General features: G+C 41.9%; 1 long non-coding RNA gene across 2 annotated transcripts in view; it reads left to right on the forward strand.

The window, feature by feature from the left end:
• Positions 1-27,997, forward strand: part of LOC116217202 (uncharacterized) — a 57,243-nt gene that overhangs the window by 8,681 nt on the left and 20,565 nt on the right. The window contains exons 1-2 of one of the 2 annotated variants that reach the window (XR_014886580.1): positions 17,754-17,882; positions 21,387-21,520. This is a non-coding gene — a long non-coding RNA (uncharacterized LOC116217202). Of the gene's footprint in view, positions 1-17,753; positions 17,883-21,386; positions 21,521-27,997 lie in introns of those variants that run through there. The other variant, XR_014886579.1, reaches the window with a different exon arrangement.

A 27,997-nucleotide genomic window follows, 5' to 3' on the forward strand; every position in this document is an offset into this window, starting at 1 on the left:
TTTTTTGCTCATGACAAGCAATGTTTGATTCCTTCCTTCCTAACATTTTTTAAATTTCTTTTATTTTATTTCAGTTTTTAAAGGCAGCATAAACAAGTGCCCAAGGAGTTGCTGAGGTTACCCAAGTGACATGTTTGAGCACTGGAATGGTAGGATCTCCTTAGCAGCAGCAAATGGCTTTGTGCAGAGCTGCCATGCACATACTGGTCATCACCTTGCACATGCTCTAATAATACTGGGACCATTGTGGGATGACTAGCTTTTAATATTTCTTTTCATATTATCTACTGTCAAACGGAATAGGACGCTCAGAAAAGCTGCTGATTTGCTCACGTTCTGTACTACAGGAGCATTTTCTGCAGCCTCTTTTTATTCAGATCCTCATCTCTTTATAATATAGCCTGTGATGCTTTATTTATGGGAAGCACAGATGCTTCCCAAGACCCATCTCGGGTAAGGGTGATCATTCTCAGGTCCCAAAAGTGGCTCTCCAGTTTGTCTCCTTTGTGAGATAGGGTGCTGAAGGGAGTGATGAGTGAATCGTTTCCATGGCTTTTGTCAGGATTTTGAGTTCCCAGATGGAAAGTTGACCAGGTTAGAAGAGAAACACTTACTGAAAAGAGTGGGGGGTGGGGGAGGGGGGGGGGAAGAAGTATGTGAAGGAAAGCAAGTGTGTTAAGTGGTTGTCTGCTTTTTTTCTGGTGTAAGATACTGTGAAAAAGGAACAAGACATTGAAGTTTCTCCCCTATTCATTTGCTTGCTGCTTGTCCTTTATGAACACCTCCTCCTCAATTCTACATATTTTTTTTAAAGGAAAATGTACAGGCAAATGGACTCTAATTTCTGTTGTTGTTATTGTTTATATTTGGAAATGAATTATATGTTAAAAAAAAGAGCTTGTTTAACCCTATGTGCTCATATATTCCTGTTACAGCTCTTGTAAGTCACCACTGTGTTCCTTCTTCAGAAGGCTTCTCGTCTAGATCTGAACTCTGAAATCAACTTTATTCATCTCTCCGTTTTGAAACAGTGGCTTGGGGTGATTAAGAATTGTCAGATTGTGAGCTGGCACTGCTGAAATGCAATGGTAAAAAGAAAAAAAAAATTGCCTCTCCAGTCTGATCAGAATGAGCAATCAGTGTTCATGTGAGAACACGTTTCAACAGTAGATTTCTTGCTGAAGATCTGTAATCTGCTTGGGGAAGTAAGATAACAATGAAGTAATCTAATGATGAAGTGTTATAGCATGACATTAACAAATAGTAACACCTTGACATACTGTAGTAGAAAAGATGATTGATTTGTAGGGCTGTTATGTATGACTAATTTAAGGTTATGTCAAAATAATGTTTTCTGGCAGGAAAAACCACAGAGATCTGTAGTTCATGGTAGCAGTAAAGAGATAATGTTCATTGCAGAAACTGCATGGGACAATAAACCGTTTTTTGCGGAGTATTCAACGAGGAAATGAAGTTATAAACTTTACACACAAATACATCTCTTCCTGGAGGATAAATGTGATCAAAATGAATAAATTTCAACTTAAAATGCTTTTCTGTGTTCTCTCTGAGATTGCAGGGTCTGAGAGCATTGTGGATCGTTCAGATCACATTGCAGACAGATTAGAAACAAGGTTGTGAAGGGTTAAGGTGTGGAGAAAGCAGGTGAAATTTCATAGGCTTTCTCCAGCTGGGGGCTGGTACACATCCTAGTGGCTGAGTTAATAGCTAAGGTAAATAAGTGCCTATCCATGTCCTTTGCCTCTGTTTATAAACTGCTTGTCATCTCCTGCCTCTTGCAGCAAGCTAGTATGATAGCTAGGATCCATTAGCATTATTATAAATTAGCTTTTTGGGCTTTGTAATGTGCTGAGTAATTCTTGTTGCTTTTTTTTTTTTTTCCCATTTATCTTTTGCCACCAATAGCTTTTGTCAGTAAGCAGGCAAGTTTGGGATCTCCTTTTTGTCAGTTCAGGCCTCATATAACATGGCTTTTACACTTGATGTTTCTACACATAGTCCTGGTTGTACAACTTCTGTGTATTTACACAGAGTTGAGCTGATTGTTGTAATTTGAAGGAAGACAACTGAAATACTTGAATTTTAAAGGTGAATTACTTTGCTTTGGAAGATAGCTTTCTATTTTGCTCTTCGAAACCAAGACTTTTTTTTTTTAAGGTATCTCAGTACCTTTAAAAAAGGACTTTTTAACATTGAACATTTAGCTTTCTGAAGAAAGTTTCTAGTTTACACTAGCTAATTTACTGATCTCAAATTAATAAAAAATCAATAATTAACTATGTGTATGTGAGTGGGTTATCCTACATGTTGATGTAGATGTTTTGCATAGGATATTTAACACTTATTTACCATAGGGATTTTTGAGCTATTTCTACTGGCCTTTAAGCTTTGTGTGGCTGTATGGTCTCACGTCACGTTCATCACTGGCAACATCTTTGCAGTCAGCTGGATAACTTGGCTAATGCAGCAACAGTCAAAAGCAGCAACAGAGCTTTTAGAAAACTTTTTTTTGGGAAGGGAGAATTCTGAGTGCTAGAGGAATTGCTATCATTAGGTTGCCCCTTTTAGGCCTTGGGCTTGCTCCTTTGGTGCTCTTTTGATAACTGACACTACTTTACTCTCCATATCTACCTATCTGTACATTCACTTTGTAGTTAATAGGTGAAGGGTTTCCCTCTCACCACATATTCATCTCCTAAGGAAGTAAGAAGAATAGAGATTTTGGGATATGGTCTTGAAACTGCTAAAATAGGAAGGATGTACATGCAGTCTGTGCTTAGTTAAAGATTAATATGCAAGCCAGCATTCAGTGAAATGAAGGAGCTATTCACTAATTTGGAAGTGGTTTGGAAGGAAAGGGCAGAAAGGTTGGTTGCAAAGCATGTGAGTAGATGTTTTGGTAGCGTTCTGGTTATAGAAAGGCCACTTGCCTCATCTTTTTGTTTCTGTTTCCTCTCAGAGAGAGGCACTTTCCTGCTTTATTTTATAGCAAGTGCTGTTTCCTTTGTGCTGATGTTAATATGATATTGGCCATAGAGCAATCGTGTGTGTTTACCCTGCTTCCTGATGTTTGCATGTTCACAAAAGTTTTTATTGCTGGCTGTGTTTGGCTTCCTTTCAAGAAGGACACCCAGAACGCTCTACAGGCTTCTGCTTGAGGAATATGCACTTTTGAAGTCTTGGGTTTTTTTCCTTCTCCTTTCTGGCCATCCTAACATTCTTTTCATATAAAACAGTGTTCTGTTTGGACATCAGGTGTTTCAGCTGCTGTCAATTGCCACCTCTTCATGTTTTTTTTCTTCTCAATTTTTATTTAATGCAAGTAGGTTCTGTGGTGTCAACAAAATCTGCAATTTTATTTAATCTTTGCTGATGTAATGTTTCTCTTCCCCATGTTGCCAACTATGCCTGCTTTGCTGCCTTCATCCCTTGTCCGAATTTGACACTCTCGTAATTCAATCTTCCAGTCAATGTCTTGCTTTAATCACGCCTCAAGCATGCCAATTACATTACACTTCTCCCTTTGCACATGTGCTTCCAATTTACCACACTGTCACATACCAGCTCTGAGCGTTGCTATGGATCATGTGTATGGTTTAGTCCTCCCTTGAATACTGCCTGGAGAGGGAAGCAGCAAGGAGTTCTTCATCCATCCTCCCTCTGTTTCCAGTGTGGGATGCTTCCTAGGGAATTAAGGGGTTTATATGACCGAAGTTACTAGTAACCTTTACTGAGGAAAAAACTCATCTAGTTAGGAGTCATTAATAACAGGATAATCCATGCTATGTTGTTTGGGTACAAATACATTATCTTATGTTGAAATTTGAATATTTTTAGTACTTCTGCAATTGTGTTCAGTATCTCATCCTAGTGCTTGCATTATTTGGCTGCCACAAAACTGGCCATGCCCACTGGCTACTGCTGTACAACTGACTTTGGCTAAGCTGAAGGAGAGTGCAAAGGGTGGAACTGCCTCTTCTGCCCTCATTTGCAGCTCCAGATGTTCCACACGTAGCAGAGTGAACAAAACTGAGTTCTTAGGGATTTCTTTGCAGCAGCTGGGATCTTTGGTGTTGGAGTGAACTATGAGAGGTATATAAAGAAGGCTTCAGTGTGAGTTCATCTTTTTAAGTCATGAAGGTAATCTTCTACTGTCTATTCTACTGTCTAGGACTTTTACAGGACTACCAGTTTCAGATAAATCTCACAGAGCTGCAGTAACGAATAACAAAGGTTGCTGGGTAGGAATGCAGACTTTGTGGTTGCATAAGCCTTGTTTCTGCAGGGAAACAAGCCCAAAATTAAATGCCTCCCAGTATGGGAGGACATATAAAAAGTGTTTCCAGGAGGAAACTGTGACATTTTCAATGTTGTTCAGACCATTTAAAAGCCATTTCCGTAACCACCAGCTGTACAGCTGTGGCTCACAAGCTGGCATTTTGGGATAGCATGGCTGTTCTGGCTGTTGTGAGATTGTTTTGTTATCGCAGTACTGTTATCAGTCCTTGATAGCCTCCAGACTGATCCAGGCTCTGTGGAAGTGTGACTTTCTGAGCTACAGATGATAGCTTGGGAAAGCAGAGGCTTAAATAGGTATTGTAGTTCAATCAGAGTAACTATAAATGACTTTAACAGGTTCCTTGTGGTCACTCCAGTTTCCAGGAGCTAGAAGTTGAAGAGGGTGATTCAGAAGGAGTTCAGGACATGGTGATGAAGGCCACAAAGCCACTGGGTTATACAGTAAACAGCTGCTTGCTGTATTCTTCATGAGTGATAATGTGTAGGCTGCTCCAGAAGTAATGCCTCCTATTTATTTCCATGGAAATAGCAGCAGACACAAAAGGCAAAATAGTATTTCATAGGGCAAATTATCAGTTACAAAGCATACTACTTCAACATAGTCACCACCAGTAGCTATGCAGTTTTGCCAGCAATGAACAGGAGGCTGCAAGCTGCACTCCTCAAAACCTACACCTGCACAGGTGACCCATTGTCACCACTGATGAAACACTCAACTATGCTCATGTTCACTGTTTGGTCTCCATCAATGTTCAGCAAGTGTCAGTGAATGTCAGTGACTGCCATTTTTTTCTGCAGGGAGGAATTCATGAGCACTTCCAGCTCAGTGGTCATTTTGCCAGCCTGCCCCTCTGCTACTGCCTGTTGTACAGCAGCAGGCTGTAATGGGACATGTGGGATAGTTCAGCCTCTGCTGCCATCCCACCAACATCCACCTTTGACCTCTTGAGCCTATATAATCAAATAGGCAGCATTACTTTCAGAGCAACCTCTTTACTTTCAGAGCAAAACTAGAGGGATATGTGCCTTGTTTTTGTGCAGCTAGGAGGTCAGTGTGGCTCACTGGCAGCTACTGCTGCTCTTAGTGAGGCATCAGGTTCCTCAGATGCCCAAGCCCCTCCCCAGCACTGAGACCTGGGCTGGGCCTCACCCTGCAGGGCAGATCCATTCCAGTGGGGAGAGCAGAGGGGAACTGGGAGGCCCAGGGCAGCCTTGGGAGTGCCGACAGTGCAGAGGCAAAGACTGGTTTGGCTTTGGAAAACAGCTTCAGGTTTTTATTATTGTTATCGTTTTGTACTGTCCTTTTGAATTGCTTATTGTCCTGGTTTAGAACAGAAGTCCCAATGGAGCAGCTGGAATGGACCTTCATGCTGAACATGAGTCCTTCTTCCAGTCAAAACCAAAGTCTTCTCTTTCTCCAATGGAAGCTGCCTCTGTGCCTTCTATGGCACTGCTGGAGGCTGCAGGGAGCTCGGTGCAATCCACTGGACTCCTCCCACTGTCCCTGTGAAGAAGCATAGAGGACACCAGTTCTGCCCTGTAATAGAAATGCTAAGTCATGGCCTGAAGCAGTGATTGAGCACCTGGTGGGAAGGCAGGGCCAACCCAGGTGGGAAGCTCCCCAACCCAGGGGAGCTCAGGTGCAAGTGATGCACCTAAGTAATTGGAAGGGATGCAGCCAGGATCCACCCCTTCCCAGACTTCATTTAAGGGTTGCCAGTGGAGGTGAGGATATTTCCTGTTGGAGATCACTGTCTACCTGAGGCCTTCCAAAGGTAAGCAGTTCTTTGTCTTCATTTCTTTATCTGTGGCTGCTGCATTTGGGCTCATTCTTATTTGCTGTAGCCAAAGGTTTTTCCACCTTGCTTTTATTATATGATCATATTGTAGTCTTAGGTGCCTTTTTCCTGAGACTTCAGTGAAGAAGAGGTGAGAGGTTTTGGGAAAGGATGAGGGATGTGGAAGGGAGGGGTTCTGGAGAGCAGCAGCTGTACCAGCGGCACTCTGGCAGATGATGACTCTTCAATGCCAAGATGGAAATGGAGAGCCCCTGCTGTGCCACAAACAGATATCGCGACATCTCCAGGCAAGCATATCATGATGTTATAGTGCTTGCCTGTACCTGATGGAGATGGATCCACCTCCTTTGGTTTCTTCTCAGGAGGTAGGTCCACCTCCATGGGCTCAACATCGCTCTTTGGTGGGTCTACATCCATTGGCTTGGGCTCACTGCTACTCCCCAGAAGCCTCCGCTTCTTTGGTGGAGGAGGATTCATCGTCCTCCTTGGAAGTTCCCACAGTGGGAGGGAAGGATGTGTCTATTTGAGCTCTCTGTCTCAGATGTGTGCTTCCTCAACAGAAGTCGGTCAGCGAGTGGTGTTCTGTTGTCAGGGTCCCTGTTTCTATAGCAGTCAGCAGGGAGGTGGCTCGGGACATCATAAGGCCATGGCAGTGCGACCCTAAGAATGTCCCATGAGAACCAAAATACGGCTGTGTTGGGTGAGGGAAGGCTATGGCCTGACAGTTGTCCTGCTTGTCACCAGTGGGATTCTGCAGGGCTTCATTTTAAGGTCTCTTCTCTTGAATGTTCTCACAGTTGATTCCAATAAAGATCTGGCAGTTGTATGAAGTGAATTTGTAGGTGATGCTAAGCTGGGAGGAGTGTTGACTCTGTTGACTCTCTTCCGGGACCTACTTGGAGCTATCCCGTGGGCTCGGGTGTTAGAAGGTAAGGGGGCCTCTGAGAGCTGGTCAGCATTTAAACAGCTCTTCTTCCAAGCTCAGGATCGGTGCGTCCCTGTGAGCAAGAAATCGGGAAAAGGTGGCAGGAGACCTTTGTGGATGAGCAAGGAGCTCATGCGCAAGCTCAAAGGAAAGAAGAAGGTCCATGAAATGTGGAAAAAGGGTCTGATCACTTGGGAAGAATATAGGAATGTAGTCAGGGCCTGCAGGGATGCAACGAGGAAGGCTAAAGCCCGTCTGGAATTGAATCTAGCTAAAGTGATAAAGGATAATAAAAAAGGCTTCTTCAAGTATGTTAATAGCAAAAGGAAAACTAGGGAGAATGTGGGCCCCTTACTAAGTGAGGGGGGGGTCCTCGTAACGGGGGATGCTGTGCTGCCATTCAGCGAGACCTGGACAGGCTGGAGAGCTGGGCAGTAAGAAACCAGATGAGGTTCAACACAAGCAAGTGTAGGGTCTTACACCTAGGGAGGAATAATTGCATGCACCAATACAGGCTGGGGGATGAGCTGCTGGAGAGGAGCTCTGCAGAGAGGGACCTGGGCGTCCTGGTGGACGACAGGTTGGCCATGAGCCAGCAGTGTGCCCTCGTGGCCAAAAAGGCCAATGGCATTCTGGGGTGCATTAAGAAGAGCGTGTCCAGCAGGTCGAGGGAGGTGATCCTCCCCCTCTACTCTGCCCTGGTAAGGCCTCATCTGGAGTACTGTGTCCAGTTCTGGGCTCCCCAGTACAAAAAAGACAGGGATCTCTTGGAAAGAGTCCAGCGGAGGGCCACAAAGATGGTGAAGGGCCTGGAGCATCTCCCCTATGAAGAAAGGCTAAGTAAACTGGGTCTGTTTAGCCTTGAGAAAAGAAGACTGAGAGGGGACCTGATCCAGGTTTATAAATATCTGAGGTGTGGTGGCCATAGTGGTGAGGCCAGTCTCTTTTCAGTGGTACGTGGAGACAGGATGAGGGGAAACGGACATAAGCTGCAGCATAGGAAGTTTCGCACGAATGTGCGTAAGAACTTCTTCACGGTGAGGGTGACGGAGCACTGGAACAGGCTGCCCAGGGAGGTTGTGGAGTCTCCTTCTCTGGAGATATTCAAGTCTCGCCTGGACGCCTACCTGTGCGACCTGGTGTAGGGAACCTGCTTTGGCAGGGGGGTTGGTCTCGATGATCTCTGGAGGTCCCTTCCAACCCCTACAATTCTGTGATTCTGTGATTCTGTGAGGGTAGAGATCTTGCTCTGAGATCTGGACAAACGTGAGGGTGGTCCCCATCTGCATGACGAAGAGCAAGAGCTGGGCTCTGCATGTGGGATGGGGTGACCCTGGCTGCATGTACAGACTAAGGGGCAATGGGCTGGAGAGCAGCCCTGCAAAAAAGGGATCTGGGCATTCTGGTTGGTGGCAAATTGAATCTGAGCTGGCACTGTTCCCTGGCACCACTGCTCAAATGCACCACCTCACTGTGCTCGTATCCATTGTTTGGCCTTATCATTGTTCAGCAAGTGTTGATGAATTTTGCATAGAGAAATTCAATTATACACCTTTACTTCAGAAGCACTTCCATGTCAGATGCCATTTTGTTTGCCCTTTTGCTGCCTTCTGTCAAACAGCCACAAATGTAGTTTAATATTGGGAGGTTCAACCTCTGCTGCCATCCAGCCAACATCCACCTTTGATATGCTGTGCAGAGATTTGTTGTTCTTCTCTTTGCCCTGGTGGTGTACAGGTTCTGGCTGCTACCTCAGCTGTCTTCAGAGTTGCAAGGTATTGAGCTTTCCTTGAAATACCATCGCGTTACTGCTGATGGCAGTGGCACCTGTACCTTACAAGAACTATTCATTTTTTCTTACTGTATCAGCACTTTCCTGTCTTTGTGCTTTGGCTGTTGATTTTTTTTTTTTTTTTTTTCCTGGGGGCTACGCTTGTTAGGCTTAGAAGATTTCTCAGGTGTAACAGTACGTGTATAGGAATACAGTTATGAAAAAGTGCATTAGTTTTTGAGAATGGATCTCCTTTATTGAACTAATAAATCTTAAAGTTTTGATAGCAAACCATACTGATTTATATGCAACCAGATTAAAGTTTGGAAATAGGAACAGGGTTGCTGGCACATCTGTTTTTTGATTGTAAGCTACAGCATTCAGCTTAGATAGTGGTAGGCTTATCTCTGTGTTTGAAAGCAAATGCTGTGTTGCATTTACAGCTTAATACAAATAAGCAGAATTTTTTTGTGTGTTTCAGTGAGTGAGTGTAATTGCTGGCAGATGTGAGTTTAGGTCAGTGTTCCCAAGTTACTCACCATTTACAGAGTTCCCCTGAAACCATGCTGCAGCACAAGTCTCTGTGGTTCAGGGACCACAGGGTGAAGGCTGCTCTTCTCTAATAGAAACAGACAACAGAGGCAAGAGTTGTGCTTAGAAGGGGCACTGCTGTAGTACCCCTCATGCCTCACAGTGCTGCAGGCATCCTAGCTATTTCTAGAGGAAAAAATGCAGCTTTGACAGTTTCTTGTATAACTCGATCTTCCAGGCATTAGTCTGGTTTGTTCTAGATGCCCTGCTAGTTCATAGTTCAGGATTACTTTTAAGTTTACTACCTGTCCTTGTGCTGTTCCACAAACCCTTTACTGCTATGTGATGTTGCATCTCTCAGAAATGTGGTGGTGGGAGTATCTCATCAGTTTCATTAAAACGTTGCTCTGGAAATTTGATTTACTGGCTTGAATAAAGACTTTGATTCTCCATTGTGTATCTGATAGAAGAGAAGTCTGAAGAAATCTGTATTTTCACACATCTGAGTGAACATGAAATGGCTGCTGGTTCATTTCTAAGGCAGTTAATTGAAGTCCTTTAAAATAGGACAATTTCTCCAGTGAAATGGTTTCTGTGACCAGTCTGTAGAATCTGTTAAATGATTTGTCTTCATGTGGCTTTATAGTGTCTTGGCAAGCAAGAACACTTGCCAAGTATTTACTATATATCTAGAATCGGGAAGAGGAAGAGAAATTGTGGTGTTTTTTTTTTTTTTTTTTTTTTTTTTTTTTTTTTTTTTTTACTAGAGTGTCTGAATAAATGGTTTGAGTGCACAACTGACTGCAGGCTATTGAAGGAGAACTGTGTTGCTTTGCCATCCAGTAAGGCAGCACTTTATGTATCAGCATGCACAGATTTTTCTTTCTCATCTTGCATTTTCAGGAGCCTGAAAATTCTGGTGCCCCGGCTGATAGATATCCTTGACTCTGAACAGAGTGTGTAGCTCATTTCTGTAGCTTCTCCTTACTCTACAGCTTCACCAGATGTAGTCATGTCAAAACTGAGTTGAGTCTCATTCCTTTAAAAAGAATCCCTGGAGTGTAGCTGGAGAGAAATGGTCACCATTTGAATTTTCAGAGCAGTGCCTTGAGCAACAAATGTGCCAGAGTTCTTTAATAAAAACAAGATTAGTTGGATTTATGGCCCAGATTTTCAGGAGAGATGGTAATAGACGTGTGTGTCAACCAAGAGAAGATCCATATGTATGGATCTTGTATATAAACGTGTAAGCTAGAGAACTACTAAGAGCAACTTATTTAACGTATAGATAGCGATTAAGTGGAATACTCGGAGCCTAGCGACAAATTGGATGCAGCTTTAATCAGAATAATATATCAGACTGGTTCTAAGGCACAGAGGAATTGCTTGCATTTCTGTTATTGGCTCACAGTGAGTCTCATAACCCAGAGAAACACAAGTATACTGTAATTGTATGGAGCAGATAATTTTATTCACTATGAACACCTATGTGCCTTCTTTCTCCTACTCATATGCTGCTGCAAGTAAGCAGCTTGATGTCAAGTACAAATCTGAACCAAGTTTTTGTGGTTGAATTGAAACCAGTAGGACCTGTTTACATGCTACTGACCGCAGTGGCTTTTTGCAGTAGGTGCAGCGACATTTAGTGTGAAAACTGCTGTTGTAAATGAAGTTATTTCTCAATTCTTTTTGTAAGAATGTTGCATGCAAAGCTTAACACTTCAACATCAGTTTAAAAAAACAAAACAGAAAAACAGAACCATAAAACGTGTGATGCTTTGCTTCCTTAGGTTGTTGGGGTTTTTTTGTACATGATCATTGTTTCCCAGCTTTATTACACCACTTCCATTTGTGCTGCAAGTTGGATGTCGGAAATTCTGTGTAAATACACTCCATCAAGAAGCCACTGTGTCACCTTGAGTTCGTTAAGATGTTCACTGCAATGGAGCAAAATTGGCAAAGCCACCGTGGAACAAACCTCCATGATTTATAAATTACAGATGTCAAGGCTTTAGGAAAGTTGGTGGAGTACTTTATGGGTCACCTTTATTTTTCCTACCGTGGATGCCTTGCCTCACATGTTTCCTTTATGTCAGTCTGTCCATATTCTGCATATTATTGCCATGAATAAAGAAGCCGCTGTATGTTTAGCTGAGTAGAATATTAAATGTTGTCAGGGGGGCTTGCCTCAGAAGAGAGGAAGTGAAGAAGCACCAAATAAAATATGAACATTTAAAAGGGGTGCAAAGTTTGCTGGAAGGAATGCCTGTATGTAAGTGACAACATAAAGACACCGGAGGTACGTTGCCTTGTGCAAGTGGCAGTACAAAATGTGCAGGATGGAACAGTGCTCGCGTGGAAGAGCCTGCTGTCTAAGCAGGGCAGGGCAGGAGGATGGAGGTGATGGTATTTACAATGCGGAAATAGGAAGCTGAGACCTGGAAGAGGCAGATGAATCAGCCAAACTTAAGCAAAGTTTAGAATCTGTGAGAAACCTGGAAGCAGATTTCAGGCAGTGCGCTGGGCAAAAGCTCATTCTCCTTCACTCCTGATTAACACATCTTGGTTAATAATAGAACAAAACACAACCTGATGCTTATATATCTTCATTCAGATACAAGGGAAAAGTCTTTTACAGTGAGGGTGGTGAGGCACTGAGACACCAGTGCCTAGAGATGTGGTTGCTGCCCCATCCCTGGAAACTTTCAAGGTGAGGCTGGATCAAGACTTGGGCAACATGATCTAGCTATTCATGTCTCTGTTCATTGCAAGGGAGTTGGACTAGATGACCTTTAAATATCCCTTCCAGCTCTAAGAATTCATTCTTCTTAGAGCTTGAATAAACCAGAATTTAATACTTGGACCAAAGAAATTCATCCTGAAGTGTTTAAAAAAATATTTCTGCAGCCCTTCACTACACTATTTGAGTTCCTGTAAATCACTCTTTAAATTGGTAGTCAGTAGGAATGAGGTAACAGCACTACCATCTTCTGCTCTAGGCTACAATAGAAACAGCCCCTACTGAATTTCTACTTCAGGGGTTGTTCTGCCATTTTCTTTGCAAATATAAAGGTTTGACTTGGTAACTGTGGTGGGTAGTTTAGTATTAGACAGGAAGCAGGTGAATGAGATTTAAAAGAACAAAAACAAAACTAAGAAACCCAGCAGTAAGTGTGTTAACATCTGGTACTGTCCTTAATTTTTGTTTAATTCTGACTGTGTGTTTGGAGCTTAATAATTCTTTAATATACATCTGTGCTATTTTATCATCAGTGAAATGTTGAAGACTGTGATTCAGTACCTGGCTACTAGTCCAGTGTTGCAAACTAATGTTTGAATTTTAGGCTGCATCAAAAATAAGAGCTGAATGAGAGCAGTGTGCATGCAGCAGAAGCCTGCAGAGGAGGCTGGGCCAGCGAGGACGCAGAGCACTGTGGTGACAATGCCAGAATGCCAGCCAGATCCATGGACAGCAGCATAGCAAACAGTCTATTTTGAATTTAGCTGGTTTCCCAATGAAATTTCAGGCAGTAATCATCAACCAGACCTGCTAATTTCGACAAAGCTGTTAACAATTTAATTTTGTAATCAACTTTTTGCAGGAAAAATGCATCACTTTCTGAAAGGCTATAGAATTGATTGAACATGGTGGGTATCGAGACCCTCTGAATACCTATGGCTGCTGCTTCCTTGTCATGCATCTGGGATTTTTGCTTTGAGTAATGGCTTCTCTTTCTGATACCTGATGTAAATAGCTGTGTTGTACTTTGGCCTGAGTTGAAGACCCCAGACCTACAAACACCATAAGAAATTGAGCCATGTAAGGAGGTTCAAATACTTCTGTACAGTATTTCTAGATAAACAGACCAGGCAAAGTCAGGATGAAATTTTAATCCTAAATACATTATAAGTGATGCTGGTAGTGCTGCCTATAATTAAACTTGCCTCACATTTCCCATTATAAGACCCTGTTTTCAGTGGCATCTAAGTTGGCCAAATGTTAACTGTTTGGGCTGAAACTTTCCATGCTGAATGTCTGCTTCAGATGAATTGTTTGGAAAGCTTAAACAAAAAATGGTTTCACCATTTCTGGGAATGAAATTAAGAGAAAAATATTTTCTTTTGCCATGCAAACTTAATTCTGGCATTTCCTGAGTTTTGAGTGCTTGAGTCTGTAGCCTTGATGATTTTGTGTATGTATATTTACGTTTCCTTCAGAAAATGAAAGTTTATAACATAATGCCTACATACATACGTTTGGATGACTAAAGTTGATGTGAAAACTGTAAATAATTAACCTGCTTTAGAAATAATCAAATTACTTTGATTTATTGTTTATCCGTGGGAAATCACTTGAGGCCTGATTTCAGCAAGCTTATTTCTCATAAGGGTCTGTGTTGTGCATAGCTTCTAAAATTGGTCTCTCAGTCTTTTTACTTCAGTTATTTGCATGTAAATTATAGCTCATGCTCTTCTGCACAGTTCGCTGTCAGGCAGAATTAAAGCTCACTTGTGTTACTGTAATGTAAGTGTTACCCAAATCAACTTTAGTAACAGGTTTGATCTCTAGTTGGTATAATAGGGGGGTTGGGGGGTGTCTTCTATTGGGTTCTGTGCCAAGGTCTGGTGCACACTTGTTACTTTGTCTTTAAATACTGAGACTATCCAGAAACCTAGTTTTAATTAGAGCTATAACGACTTATGCTAGCCAAAATTTGACTTGCTGCTAACCAAGTTTCTCACTCCTCCTTTAATTAAAATAAATAAATAAATTAAAGGAATGTCCCAAAACATAGATTTAAGAAAATTAGAAGGGAAGAGAAACTGCAGTAGGCACTGAGCATGCTTAGGAAAAGGATTGTTTCTCTAGATGCAATAGAACAGAAAGGCAAGGTGTCTGTTACTGGTACTGCATGTAGGTGGTTCAAAGAGTGCAATTATATGAAGTTTTGTCCTACTGGCTACCAACTTCTTAATGAAGACTGAGCTCTCCTGCTTGGAGTATAGTTTATCAGTGATAGGTTCTGCTTCTTTGATCCTCTCTGCTTTTATTAATACTCATGTGGTGACATTGCTGGAGCCTTTGGGCCCCTGTTCCATGTGTGTTTATTCTTTCCATTTTTTTTCCCCTTTTACCTTCATGCCTGTTGGTTACTTCTGACTGTAACAGAGCTGGTGTAGCCCTACAAACAAACTTGTGCTTTCTGTTCATGCTGGAAGAACTGAAGCTGAAGCAGGGAAAGGGAAGCAATTACAGCTCTTCGCAAAATGTAGGTCACTGCCACGGAGAAGTCAAGCTGGTACATGGCATCTAAGAGAAAATACATGGATATCTGTTACAAAAGAGAGATGCTGTCTGCAAGCACTGCTTGTGTCCCATTGCCACATGATCCCTCAAAGGAGTCCTCAAGTTCCCTTCCCATGTCCAGGTTAAGTAAATACTGGTGGTGCTAAGAACTTCAGACTGTGTTCACATTTCCTGGCTTTTGCTGTAGATGATTATTTATTGTTTGTTTGTCATTGCATTTCAGAGAACTGCATCTTCTAACAAGGCAGTTTGTAGTTGAGGCTTGGTTGGAATCCTTCATTTTTTCAAACAAGAGCTTTGCTGGATTGCCCTCTGGAAATGAAAAATATCCTGAGAGACTTTGGTATTGTAGCTTCTAAAAGCCTCAGCACACTTCTAGGACTGTGTCCGTTAACCTGGGTTAGAGAAGAGCCTTTGAAGTTCCTATGGTTTAATTGGAAAGGGAGACAGAGGGTGAGGACAGTGAGGCACAAAAGGGAAAAGCTCCATTCAATGCTATGTATCTGGTCATGGCAGTGGTAGGTTTTCCCTTTTGGTGTGGGGTAAAGAGACAAGCTGGCTGTAGAGAAGAGTTGGGTGATTAGCTGCTGAACTCATCTGAAAAAAAAAATCAGTCTGTTTTGCAAACAGCAGGAGAAAACAAAGAGTAATTGGAGAGTAATAAGATGATTTTCTTGAAGAGGGGTGTTGCTGGGGAATGAAACAGGTGTGTAAATTATATCATTTGTTGTGCTAATATTGTTATTGCCAAGATTTTTTTGCATTGCCCAGGAAATTCTTTAGAAAAGGACAGTGCCAGCTTGATACATTTTTCTATATTACTGGCAAGATCTGTGACAACAATGAAATCATTTTCTGTCTCTGTGCTGCAGGCCCAAGGCAAGACTTTCTGCCTTTCACAGCTTTTGGTGTACTCACCTTTCAGTAAAGTTTACCCTAGATGAGTATATTTTGATCACAAGAAGATGCATCTCTATAAATTACCTTCACTCCCTCTTGAGGCTAGTAACTGCACTCAGGGTTGGTGCAGTCTTCCCTCTTCTAATGGTGGTCATTTTCCATTCAGAGAGGAAAAAATTAAAAAAAAACCAACCCAACAGCAAAAAACCTTATCCCCATCCTATCAAGGAAGGAATTACCAGAGGACTATAAACTGCATTCCCACTTCAAAGGCTTCTGAGCTGACTTGGATGAGATTCCTGTCTTGAACACTCTCCTGTGGAAGGGCTCTATCCAGTAGCTAACAAGCTTGGCCCCGTTATGTCTCTGAACTCGGTCCCTCAAAAATGGGAGTGGTGGTATACAGTGAAGGGGAAGTTGTTTGCATAGCATTTCTCTTGAAATGACTCTGTCTCGCTCTGTTCCTAAACCACGTGTGCATTCTTTCAAATTAAATTTCAGTGGATGTGGTATTTTCCTTCACTTCCTCCCCTGAATGGGTGTTGACATGCTATTAAACAGCTGCCTTGCTCTGCTCCGGAGATAGGTGCTCTTCCAGAGGCTGAAGTAACTCCTGCAAACATCCAGCTCGCCTTATTTAATTGTTGGGATTGCTCAAGAGCAAAGTTACAGAGGAATGCTGTGTCTATGTGGCAAATGACCTGGAAAAGGTACTTTGCTGTACACGTGGAATTACACTTCCAACATGCATCTGTGACAGCCCTCAGAGCTCATTGTACAGCTTTTGTTCTCTATGCAAGGGATTACTGAAGCAATTCTATACCTTTCTTGATTGAAGTTCAAATATATAACTGAAAATCTGATTACTGAATAAGAGCCCTAAGAGGTTTGGCTGTCTTCAGGACTGCTGCAAGTATGGCAGCAGGGCCAGTGTGAGAATAGCTGTAGAGAAGTGGTCAGCATGTGGTGGTGTTACTTTCCCAGCTGCTCAGTGGGCTTTTCTTTAGTTTATAGCTTCCTAAGCACGGGAATGATCTTTCATTCTTATTTCTACAGTCCCCTAAGTATGTGTGATCTGGAGCAGTGCAGTAGTATAAATAATAGCTGAAACCTTGTGATGGGCTTCCAAAGGAAGCCCTGTGTTTGGGCACATAGTTGTATCTTTCTTTGTATCTTTTTTTATTACCTGTTGCTCATCATCCTTTCTGGAAGCTGGCCTCAGGAAGGTTTATTGGCAGAGGGAGCTTACAGCGTTATTTTAAGACAATTAATAAACCATTGTGTTCCTTTATTACAGTGTGTAAGTTTTGAGTTTTATAATGCATTTAAGAGCAATTGTGGTCATCATGAATGTAATACCAATAGCTAGATGAGAAGGGCACTGCATAAGTTGAAGATGAGTTCAGTTGGACGTTACATACTGATTTCCCAAGGGGACTCTTCTTCAGAGTTTGGAGAAGTAATTTCAATATTCATCTGTTTTCACTGTAAGCTAATTACTAAGTATATTGGTAGCTTAATTTAGTTTATAATTTGTTAATTTATTTCTGATTGTGTTCCAGACTGGGGGGGTGAACTTGAATTAGAGTATTTGAATGTTTGAGTATTGAGGATTAAAAAGAAATTCTGAATGAAGGAGTAAGTTTGTATTACTTAACTAGCATAAGAAGCAGGCCAGACAGGAAAGTTTTGTGATTATGCCTGCTTTGGAAAAACATTTCCACTCTGCTGAACTCGGTGCTGTCGTGAACTTCAGAGTTTTTTGTAATGTGAAGATAAAGGTTTTAAAGGTTGCCGTGCTGTCAGTTCCTTTGGCACAAAGCCTGCTGGTCCCAGTCCAGATCTTTCTTTCCTGATGCCTCCATGTTTTTTAGAAAAGCCAAGAACATGCAGCAGTCATTCTCAAAAACAAAACAAACCCCACAAAACAAAACAACCCCATTTGGAGGGAACCACGCTTTAGCTTTACGAACTGCTTACAAACATTGCTGGATTTCCCAAGAGGCTGACAACGTTTGCCAAGCATTGACTGATGTTGTATTGTAGGCCAAACACTTGATGATATTTATGTTATCTGTCAAGTGGTTCGCAATGTTTAATAACATCTGCTAAGTGCTCCGGATGTTAATGATATACTCAGCAAGGACCTGAGGAGCTCTGCAGCCTGTACCAGCTGGCTGGCCGCACTTGTGCTGTCCACCAAGAGCGCTGAGCTTGTATATGGACACACTGCTGATGCAGCTTCAGACTTGGTGGGATTGTGTCAGCAACGGGCTTCATACAAAGTGTTTGAAAAGATTATGATGTCTGTCGGGAGCTTCTCTCTAGGTAAGGGATTTTTTTTCCACTAAGGCTAAATAGCTGTCCTGTAGACCCTGAACTGGTGTGTCTTTTTTTTTTTTTTTTTTTTTTAAATGTTCTCTGCTGTTACGATTAAGGTATTGAGCTTATGCTTGGGACCTGTAAAATTAACTATGTTTTTAATGCAGCCTTGACTAAGTTGCTTAAGCTCTTCATGTCTCACTTCTTCTCCACGTGCATTAGGAACTCTCAGGACCTTCGGGATGTAGTTTTTATTGTTGTGTTTGTACAGTGCCAGGTGTAGTAGTCCTGGCTGAAGCTGCATGGCCTGGAGACTGTTGTTAATTCAGATATTAAGCCTCCAGCATGTACTTCCCGCTGTGGTTTCAGATGGATTCTGTGCTGTTGGTTGCATGTAAATAATTTCTGTGCCTTATGGACCTGGTACAGCAATTTAAGAGCCTTGTGAATGGAAGACTTTCTATAAATGCAGGTCGTTAGTACAGTGTGGAAGGATACAAATAGTGGCTTTAGTCATGTGGGGCCTGGAGGTGGAAGTCATCACTCCAGGAAGCAGGAAAGGGACGTGAGGCTTCGGTCAATTAGGAGAACAGCAGAAGTGATAGATATACTGGTATATGTATGTACATATACATATGTATACATGTATCTATTACACAATATCCAGCTGCACGTGCTGTCCAGAAAGAGTCCTTGTGTGTATCTCACAGCTGAACGATGCTCAGAGTGCTGTGAAGCCCTTCAGAGACTTTCATCTTGCTGAATGTAGTTTTCAGGGCCATGCTTTTATTTTTTTTCCTGAGTGTTCTTCTCTTGACTGAAAGCTTCTTTGACTTCATCACAAACACTGGGGTCTGATTTTGTGGGTCTGATTTTTGTGACTTTTTAATAGTCTTGTATCCTTATGCTAGTAATTTCTTAGGTTGCAAGTGTGATTCCTTAGATGCATGAGGAACAAACTGCCCCTACGTGTGATGTGCTTTTGTCATGCAGGTGATGAATACTGTGTGAATCCCAGGCATAAGAAGGAAAATAGGTGCTGGTTGTGCCAAGGTCACAAGATCTGTAATTAGGTTTAAAAGTGCAGCATCCTCCCTCTCTGTCAAGCTGCTTCTGATGCACAGTCACAGTTTCTTGGACCCCAGTTCAGAGTGCTGTTCTGAAGCACTGATTTCATTTACTCCCAACAAGTGCTCTAATAGGTTTATGAACTATTTTTCTTAACTCCATAAAATTAGGGTTTGACTCACAGGGTGCTGGTTTTACAGTTTTAAAACTTTTGCAGCATTAAAAATGATGCTTTTACCGTGACATCCTCATCTGCAATGCTTTACATAATACAACTGCAAGGTTGCTTTTGAAAGTAATGATCCCCAGCTCGTACCTGTGAGAAAATTAAAGGCAATGTTTAGCCATTGCTGGGACCCATTATATAATAAGAAAAACCTTTAACTCTGCTGAAAGAATCTTTTACTTGGTACTTAAAATTGAGGAGATAAAGAGGTAAGAATTGATCAAACTGGCTTCCTCCTCCCCTTCCCAGGAATGCTCTGTAGAACTCATCAGGTCTGGCATGGCAAAGCATGCTGCAATTCAGCAGCACTTTTCCTTTGCTTGTCTGTGCTCTGAGTGATGCTCCTGTACTTCTCAGCTGGCTCCGCAAAGTAGCTCTGCTCTTCTGGGTATTACTGGGCATGTTACCTACTTCTGTTCTGTACTTGTGTTTCTTCTCGTATAATGAGAAAAGGCAGGTTGTTTTCTTACAGAGTCACAGGTGTTTGATCACCTCCTATGTTTTTCTTGCAAGAGAAGCATGTACAGGGTTGTCAGTGTGAGCTGATGGTCAGGCTCTGATACGCAGCTAAAAGCTGCTCATCAAAAATGCTAACATGCAGAATTTTCAATGCTGCATGCCTGCAGTTGGTAGAAATAAGAGGTGAAGGACTCTCTTAAGTGTTAAACTGATTAATAGTTCAATGATTTCAATAGAAATTGGGACGTGAAATCCTCAACGGTGCTGTTTAGTGAAAGATACTTATCCCTCCTTACAAACTTCTTCCATCATTCCCTAGAAAGGGTCAGCACTGCTGCTGGTATAATGCACCCTGCTTAACTAATTGCTTTCATTGTGCCAGATGGGTGCTAATTGGGGGCTGTATTCCTCAGAGACCATCGTGTTGCAGGGGCATTGGAACAGCTTCTAAAAGGGCAGAAAGAGTAATTGAGATTGAGAGGTGCTTCTTAAGAACACAGCTGTCCTTAGGCTGCTGAGGATGCTAAAGTGAGGAATGGGCTTGCCTTTTTTTTGTCACTGATTTTTTTAAAGGCAGTTCTGGAAATACATTATGTTGGCTTACATTGCTAGTTTAAGGAGCTTCTGTCCATTGTAAAGAAAAAAGCTTAAACTTTGAAACCTGATGCTGAGTTTCAGTTTAGATTTATCTTTCCAAATATCATAGAATCAAGTAAGAGTGAGAAATATGCCAGGAAATATTTTTCTGCTTAATTTCAGGTGCCATATAGTAACATAAAGCAGAATTTTAACGTGAATTGATGCAAGAGCTCCTCATGTTCATGATTGCTGGATAGGTGCTCCCTACACAGTTCCCGATATACAGTTGAACATGTGGGTCCTGTTATTTCATCTAAGCAACAGTGTACTTGAAGAATGGGATGCTTTTAACCCTGGTAATTCATCTTGCCCTTCTCAAACAAAGGAGGAGACAAAGGATGTCCTGCACTCCACCCATCTCTTGTTCTGCAGAATGCAATGAATGCAGCCAATATGTGCAGAGACAAGGCTGGATGGAGTAGTACCGCCTTCCAGAGCAAACTGTTGTTTCTCATGTGTAAAGGTTTGGTTTTTCTCCTGATTGAAATCACAATGGAGTGATTGTGGCCTACACATAATCAGCTTTTTGGATCATTGCGCCTCACTTTAAATATTGAGATTTGAAAACTGAATTGTGAGTAGTCCAGTAAAAGCTTATTCTCTTCAGCCATGGCAATGAGAGTGTTTAACAGCTTGCAGGAGTAGGACCAATAATTTTTGTGTGTGTGTGTGCACTTCTGCAAAAACAGGGAAGTAGGAAGTGAACAGTGACTTACTGACTTTTGTTCTGTTCTTTAGTCAGAAGAACACAACAGATCTCCTTAGGAAACTGAATTACATTTCTGATTATAACTGCAACTTCCAGGACGTCTTTAATCTCCAAATACACTGCAGAAATCGTGGTTTCTGTTCAGAAACTTGGAGATGAGCCTTGTTTGAGCTGAGGAATCAACAATTCATTTCTCAGCTCCCTGCCTTACAGAGTCACCTGGTGACCTGTAGAGCATGTTCTGCTGCTGTTTGCTTCTGTACGTGTGGGTAATGGAGAATCTACAGAGATCATAAATAATTCTCTAGAGAATTCTCTAGGAAGAATGCAGAAGAATGGTGCTTTTAATAACTGAGTTCAGTTCTAGCATTGCCAGACAGTCTCATTTAGTGCATAATTGTCTTTGCAGTTGGAAAGCTCTTCCGAATTTGTACCTCTTCTGTACGACTGTCAGTAGCGTCATCCTGCCACTGCGAGAATCTACAGTGTAACTGGAACAACTCTGGAGTCAGCAGTTTGCCATAATGGAAGTGGCTTTAACAGGTATCAGACAAATATTTCTGCTTTTATTGAGGTGATTCTATATGCCACTTCAGTATCCGAAGTGAAAATAGGAAGTGCATAATTTTTTTCATTCCAAGTAACTTGAAGATTATTTAAGCACCTTTGAATCTCTTCTGTTCTAAAAATCTTCATTATTTTTCTAAACTTTTTTTTTTTTTTTTTTTTTTGAAACCTCGATTCAGTTGTTTGCTAGTGTAGTCTTGGGTTTGGTGTTTCTGAGGAGTTTTCAAGACAGGTTGTAGTGTCTGAGCTGAGATCCATCTGATGCTGCAGGTGGTGTCTCACAGGCTGTCCTTTGGTTTCCATCTTTTTCTGCACCATGAAGTTGCTGTCTGCCCAGATTCCACGATTACAGTTCCACCATTTTCAATGTATTTAGTATCAGACATGAAGCATTCCCAGGCTCTGATTTGTGCAATCTTATTATTCTAGATGGGATTAAATCTTGTATTTTTCCACATTGAATGCAATCCCTTTTTTTTTTTTTTTTCCTGAACTATTTTGATGTCTGTGCTTTGGTTTCTAATCGCCTCCTCTTTGCAGCCCTGGCTTGTTTGGTATTAGCCATTTGTTTAAGAAGCATGCTACCTATTTCATCTTTGGAGCTGTTCAGGAAAACTCTAAATAAAATGTATTAAGGACACAACCAAGGCAAGCCTCGTGCACTGCAGGAATCAGTGTTACCAAATCCGTCAGCATGGTTTTCTAGCCAGCTGTGTGCATACATCTCGACTAAGAAACGTCCAGAATGACAAAGTGTTGCTAAATCAAGTGACTTGTACTCCGGGTCTCGCTATCCTGTCTCTGCTGCTCTTGATAATTTAGAGCTTGGGCTGCATCTAATGCTTTTCCCCACCCTACAAAATCTCTCGGTCTGCTCCTGAAGGAGGTGGATTGCTTTGACATGATTTGCTCTTGAGAAACCCATGTTGGCTGTTAGTCATCTGTCTCTTGCTTACTGTTTGTGTAATGATTTGTTCCAGCGTTTTTCCAAGAATTGAAGTGAAGAAGCAATTGTTTCGATCTCTGAAACTTTCAGACTTTCTCTAAGTACCTAGGGATGAAAATCCTCCACGGCTATTGATTTGTGACATGGGATCTATTTGTATACACACACATTTTTCCCCCAGACCAACAGGGTATTTCATCTCCGTCATTGCTGGGTTATCCCACTGTGCTGTTTGTAATTTCTTGAACTTGTGACTTGAGTTTTGTTGGCAGTGTAGTTAATTAGCTAGAGCACGTTCCAGACAAAAAATCTTCAGGAAAGCGCTGGGACAAATAGCAGACATGTGATGTTTAATATGAAATGTAAAATATCTCGTTCTAATTAAGTCTGCTTTTGGCACCCTGCATTGGTAGTGTTTTCTGTTTAAAAACAAAAGCACAAATTGCAAACAAAATTGTTTTGTTGGAAAATAATTAAATATAAAATGATCTTTCTTTCAAGGCACCAGCGGTTCCTGAAACCAGTCAGTGCCATTTTTCTCTACAGCGGTTGAAATATGTCAGGCAGGTGTTTCGAAACTCCTTATGCTGCAGGGAAATATACTCTGATGTAATCTGCCTAATTTGACTCTTTGAATTACTTTCAAGAACACTTGCTGTTTGTAATGGAAATAGCTCACCAGCCACTTCAGAGAGGACTTTGTAATGTGAGCTGGTAAAACTCTGCAGGTGTAGTGGGTTTTTATTTTATTTAACATCTTAGGTTTGTTTACTTTAATGTGTTACTGAAAAAGTGACATGAAAGTGGTTTAACAAGTCATTTTTCATTTGAAAAATGTTTTCTTATTAACAAAGTTAACATCCAGTATTCTGCAGTAGAACTACCGACTCCAGGAAACCACATTTTGCCCAGGAGAGTATGTTTCCTGAGGCTGGAATTCCCCAAAGGCTTTTGTTTGGGATTGTACATACCTGAGGCATTTTGGCATGAGCATCAATTAAAAAATGGGAAATGGTGTTTTCCTTGCTAATTCTTGGCTACTGAATGGAGGTTACTAAAAGCCCTCTGTTTTACCAAAGCTCTTAATTTATTTTTCTCCTAATGTAAGTTTTTGTGAATTAAATTGGGTTGGCCTTTGGGAAAAATATTCCAAGATGTCAGAGTTCAGCACTTAACCTATAGAGTTCAGCAGCTGTGCTTGACCAAAAGGTGTATTTTTTGAGTGAGCGGTCATTTATAGAAATAGAAAAACCACCTTTGATGCTAAATTGAAGATGAGTGTTCAACAGGCGGTGCTGTTATCTGCAAAAAGACTCAGACATCCTATACTGGGAAGAAAATCTAACAAACACAGATTAGGACCAATCGCTGCAGCTGTTGGTTTCCAGGCACTGCTTCATCACACAAGTGAGAATTTTTGCCCATTTTGGATGTGTTGGTTTTTGGCATGTCCACTACTAATATCATAGGATCATAGAATGGGTTGGAAGAGACCTCAAGGATCATCAAGCTCCAACCCCCCTGCCACAGGCAGGGCCACCAATACTCTTATATTTCAGTATAGGAAGATGTGCAAAATTAATGAACAAAAAAGTATGGCTTCAAGCAGATGATGTTTTGAATGATATTTAGCTGTGAGACTTAGCAGGGAAAGCAGAATTCAGGAGATTTTTCTTTAAATGGGTCCTTCCTTTCAGCACTTGTGTTGCTAGCTCCAGCTTCAATATCCAGGCATTAACATGGAGCACCCTTGTTGGTGCCGTCAGCTCCTGTAGCCAGTTTTAAACATCACTAAGTTGGTTATTTCAGAACTGAAAACAGAGCACTCGTTTTTCTGTCAAGGCTACCATTTGCCCTTGCCAAGTCTGGAGTTTTAAATCAAAGCCATTTCAGAATTATCCGAGCACACACAAAAAAAAATCTGAAAAATAAAGTTGACAGCTGTGAGGTTTTCTTTCCACATTCATCTACCTCAGAAACAGCTGAATGGATTTTATAAGACTTTCCAAAAATATCCCCCTTTACACTTAGGGCAGAGTTAAACAGCAGGAAAACTTAGTAAATCTACTACAACTCACTCTGTTTTGACAACTCTTGTCTAATCCTTATTTACCAATTGAAGTAATTTACGCGTATGTTTTGTTGTACTAATATTTCAGGGATGGCTGCTCTTAACACAGGTTTCTGTGTTTACAAAAGGTTGGTCGCCATTCATTATTTGTCAGGGTGAGGAGTGTGGGATTAGTCAGAGGTCAGACTGTGCAGCCATGGCTTGTGAACATCTTCTAGCTGAAGTCCAAACCTGAGGAGTGAGCCACAGGCTGAAAGGACTCTGAAAGGAGTATGAAGTGAATCAGGAAAGAAAGGGGGGGGGGGAAGGCAACAAAATAAACACACATTCACAAAAACAAACAACAGCAGAAGTCCCATAATAATATGTATTTCATTTACAAAAACAAAACAAAAAGAATGAAAGAGAGCTGATATTATCCACGGATAATTTTTCTATTGGCCCTCTGTGCCCAAACAGAAGACATTCCTGTCCCAGTAGCTTAATAGAGAGTTTACAACGAGTCGGAGTGAGGTTTTCTCTCTGCATTTTGGTGAAGTTGTGCAATAGCTCTTTCCATTGGGCTGTCTCCATGACCTGTATGCACAGCCCGCTTCTAATTCAGCAGAAAAAGAGTTAACAGCAAGCCATGCCTCCCTTACCTGCCCTTTGGGCCACGATGGTTCTGTGCTCTATAATGCTATCACATAAGTAGGAAGCCATAATGAATTGGTTGGTTGCTGGTCCTGCAAGATTGTGTTTTATTACAATAGGCACATCTGGGGAGCACCTCGTGCTCAGCATCTACAGAAAAGGTCCTGCATTCCAAATCATAGCGGATTTTGACTTGCAAGTCTTTTTTTATGAGGTGTATGTGCATGCCTGCCCCAGGAGAGTGAGTGCTGTTTCCACAGGGGCATTTGGATACCATATGCTCTGAAAACACCAGCTATTGCTCAGAAAAAGCAAAATACCTGCTCCTGGTAAATGCTGCATCCCTTCTTAGTGAAGGGTTTATCTCTGTAACTTACTCTGAGAAATGATGAGCAATAGATGAGAAACTTGAGTGGCTGTTTGTGACTCGCTATGAAATTTAAGCTGTTAAATCATTTTTGAAGCAGAGGTACTATTTTTGTGTGTTCAGTCTAAAGCACACTGATGTCACTGAAAATATTTGTGTTCTCCAGGTGACATAAATTTGGCCTCATGAGCTTGGTGACTGCATGACAATATTTCATCTATAAATTTAATGGATTCAGTTATAAAGCAGAATAAGTGCTGGTATTTAGCTTAGATTCACTTTGGTTAGGGACTGAATTATCAAGCAAAAGTGAAAGCACTGATTCTGGGAGTATGCAGAGGTGGGGAGCTGCTGGGCAGTGCGCATTGTATCAGCAAGGCATGCGTTACTTGACTTAATGGCTCCTGCCAGCTCCTCCTTCAAAGGCTGGGCTGCTATAAAGTCCATAGAGACTACAGTACAATCAATGACCTGAGAGGAACTGGTTGCGTGGATGTAGATCGGGGTTGTTAGGAGCTGAAGCCCAGGCTGGAGCTTTGTTCTCCATAGCTGAGCACCGAGCAGGTGTGCAGAGGGACAGGAGAAGCTGCCCTCACGCTCAAAGCAGGAAGTGTTTCTATGGGAATTAATTCTGATATGCTGAATTTGGGTGTGGAGAGAGCTGAAAAATCCTTTAGCCTCATTCTTCCCTCCCTGTTCTGTGTCTCTAAATAATGTCATGCAAGCAGCTCCAGAAATCCAGTCTTTCAATACACGGTAGTGTCCCACAAGGCCATCCTCTCTGGTGTTGAGGTGGGTCACAGGACCCCATGGCAGGGGCAGAAAGCACACACGTATGGCAGGAGCAGCACGTTGGCCTGGGACAGGTGCCTTGGGCTGGGCTCAGGACAGCAGGTGGGCAGCAGCAGGTGGGCAGCAGCAGCTGCCCCTGGGGAGGGTGCTGGCCCAGGGCATTGCTCCTCACCTCTGCAGAAAGCACTGGCCAGTCCAGGGACTTGTTCTTAGAGCCAGAGAGTCAAAGAAAATCATTTGAGTTGGAAATCAGGTGTGAGCCCTAAGTGTATTTTCTCCTCAGGTGTGGTGAGCCAGGATGATTGTGTCTTACTGCATTAAGGTACTTGTCTCAATGATGCCAGCTCTAAATTCTCAGCTCAGACAGCTGGACTCAGCAGGGTTTGTGGATGCCTTCCGACTGAACTAACAATTCTGTTGGAAGTTAACTGCAAGTCTTCTGCTCCTTAATGCCTTTCCTCATAAAGCAAGAAATGCAATCAAAATCTTAACTTTCATTGGGAAAGAAGGTATCTTATTTCCTCCAGCAAATCAAATAATAAGATAATCTGACATGAGAGTGCTCTGGAAACAAGAAGGAAAAAAAAAAGTCCTAAACATTCAGAAGTTTTGGAGCCGGTGATAGCGTAGCTGACACCCAGGCAGATTAACTTAATTGTGGTTACCAGACCTTCAAGCTCAAGTGACTTGATACAGCCATCCTGTTGTTTTTGTAGATGTTTTCACAACAGTGGAAAACCACATTTGTGTAAAGAAGCAGTAAGCCACATGGGTAAATGCAGACTGCAGTTTAAATGTGCAAATATGTCTTCTGTCAGCCAAGGAAAAATCCCCAATGGGATCTCACTGGATGACATGAGAAAACCCTGCAGTTCCAGGATTTGTGTCCAATCCACGCAGAGGATCTCCTCTCTGAGCCTGCCTTGGTTTGGTGGTCACTTCAAGATCAGGAGGAATCAATTCTTGCCATGCAGCCCTGTCTGTAGCATGACGTGGTCTGCTGGGTACTTGCATACACATTGAGCTTCCAAGCAGAGAGCAAGCAGAAGAAATAAGATTTACCCTTATAAAGGAGGTAATTAAAAATCTGTAGCATTATTACATTTTGTTTATGGATCATTACCAAGAACTCAGTGGGTCTGCCTCTTGCAGTTGTTTCTGTTCAAGGTCAGTGCAACCTGCTCTGCACTTGGGCTCAAATCTATCCCTGCCAAACTACTGTGTCTTTTTATTGACTTTTCACTGTTGTTTTTTTCTTTTACTTGAAGACATGTTTCCACCAGAAGATTCCTCATTCTGATTATGAAAATACTGTTTTCTGAGAAATGAGCCTATTTCTAGTGACACTAGGGAACTTGTTGGCAAAAGGCTGAGGATCTGTTTGCTCATTTATATCACGTAATTGTGTAAGATTTCATAGAAAAAGGCTCTCAGATTCTCTAGCTCCAGAGGCAACCTATGTGCTTCCCTCCAGTCTAATTAGGCTGCTGGGCTGCTGCTGTACTTGTGCTCTGGTGCATGGGACCTCAACATGCACATGTTAACTATTCACCAAACTCAGAACTTTCCACATGTCACGTAATACAAATAGATCCACACTTGGTGTGCTAACATAGTTGTCTACTATGACAAGATGGGGCTTGC

This window comes from Meleagris gallopavo, chromosome 15 (assembly GCF_905368555.1).
Source record: "Meleagris gallopavo chromosome 15, MGAL_WU_HG_1.1, whole genome shotgun sequence".
Lineage (NCBI taxonomy): Eukaryota > Metazoa > Chordata > Aves > Galliformes > Phasianidae > Meleagris > Meleagris gallopavo.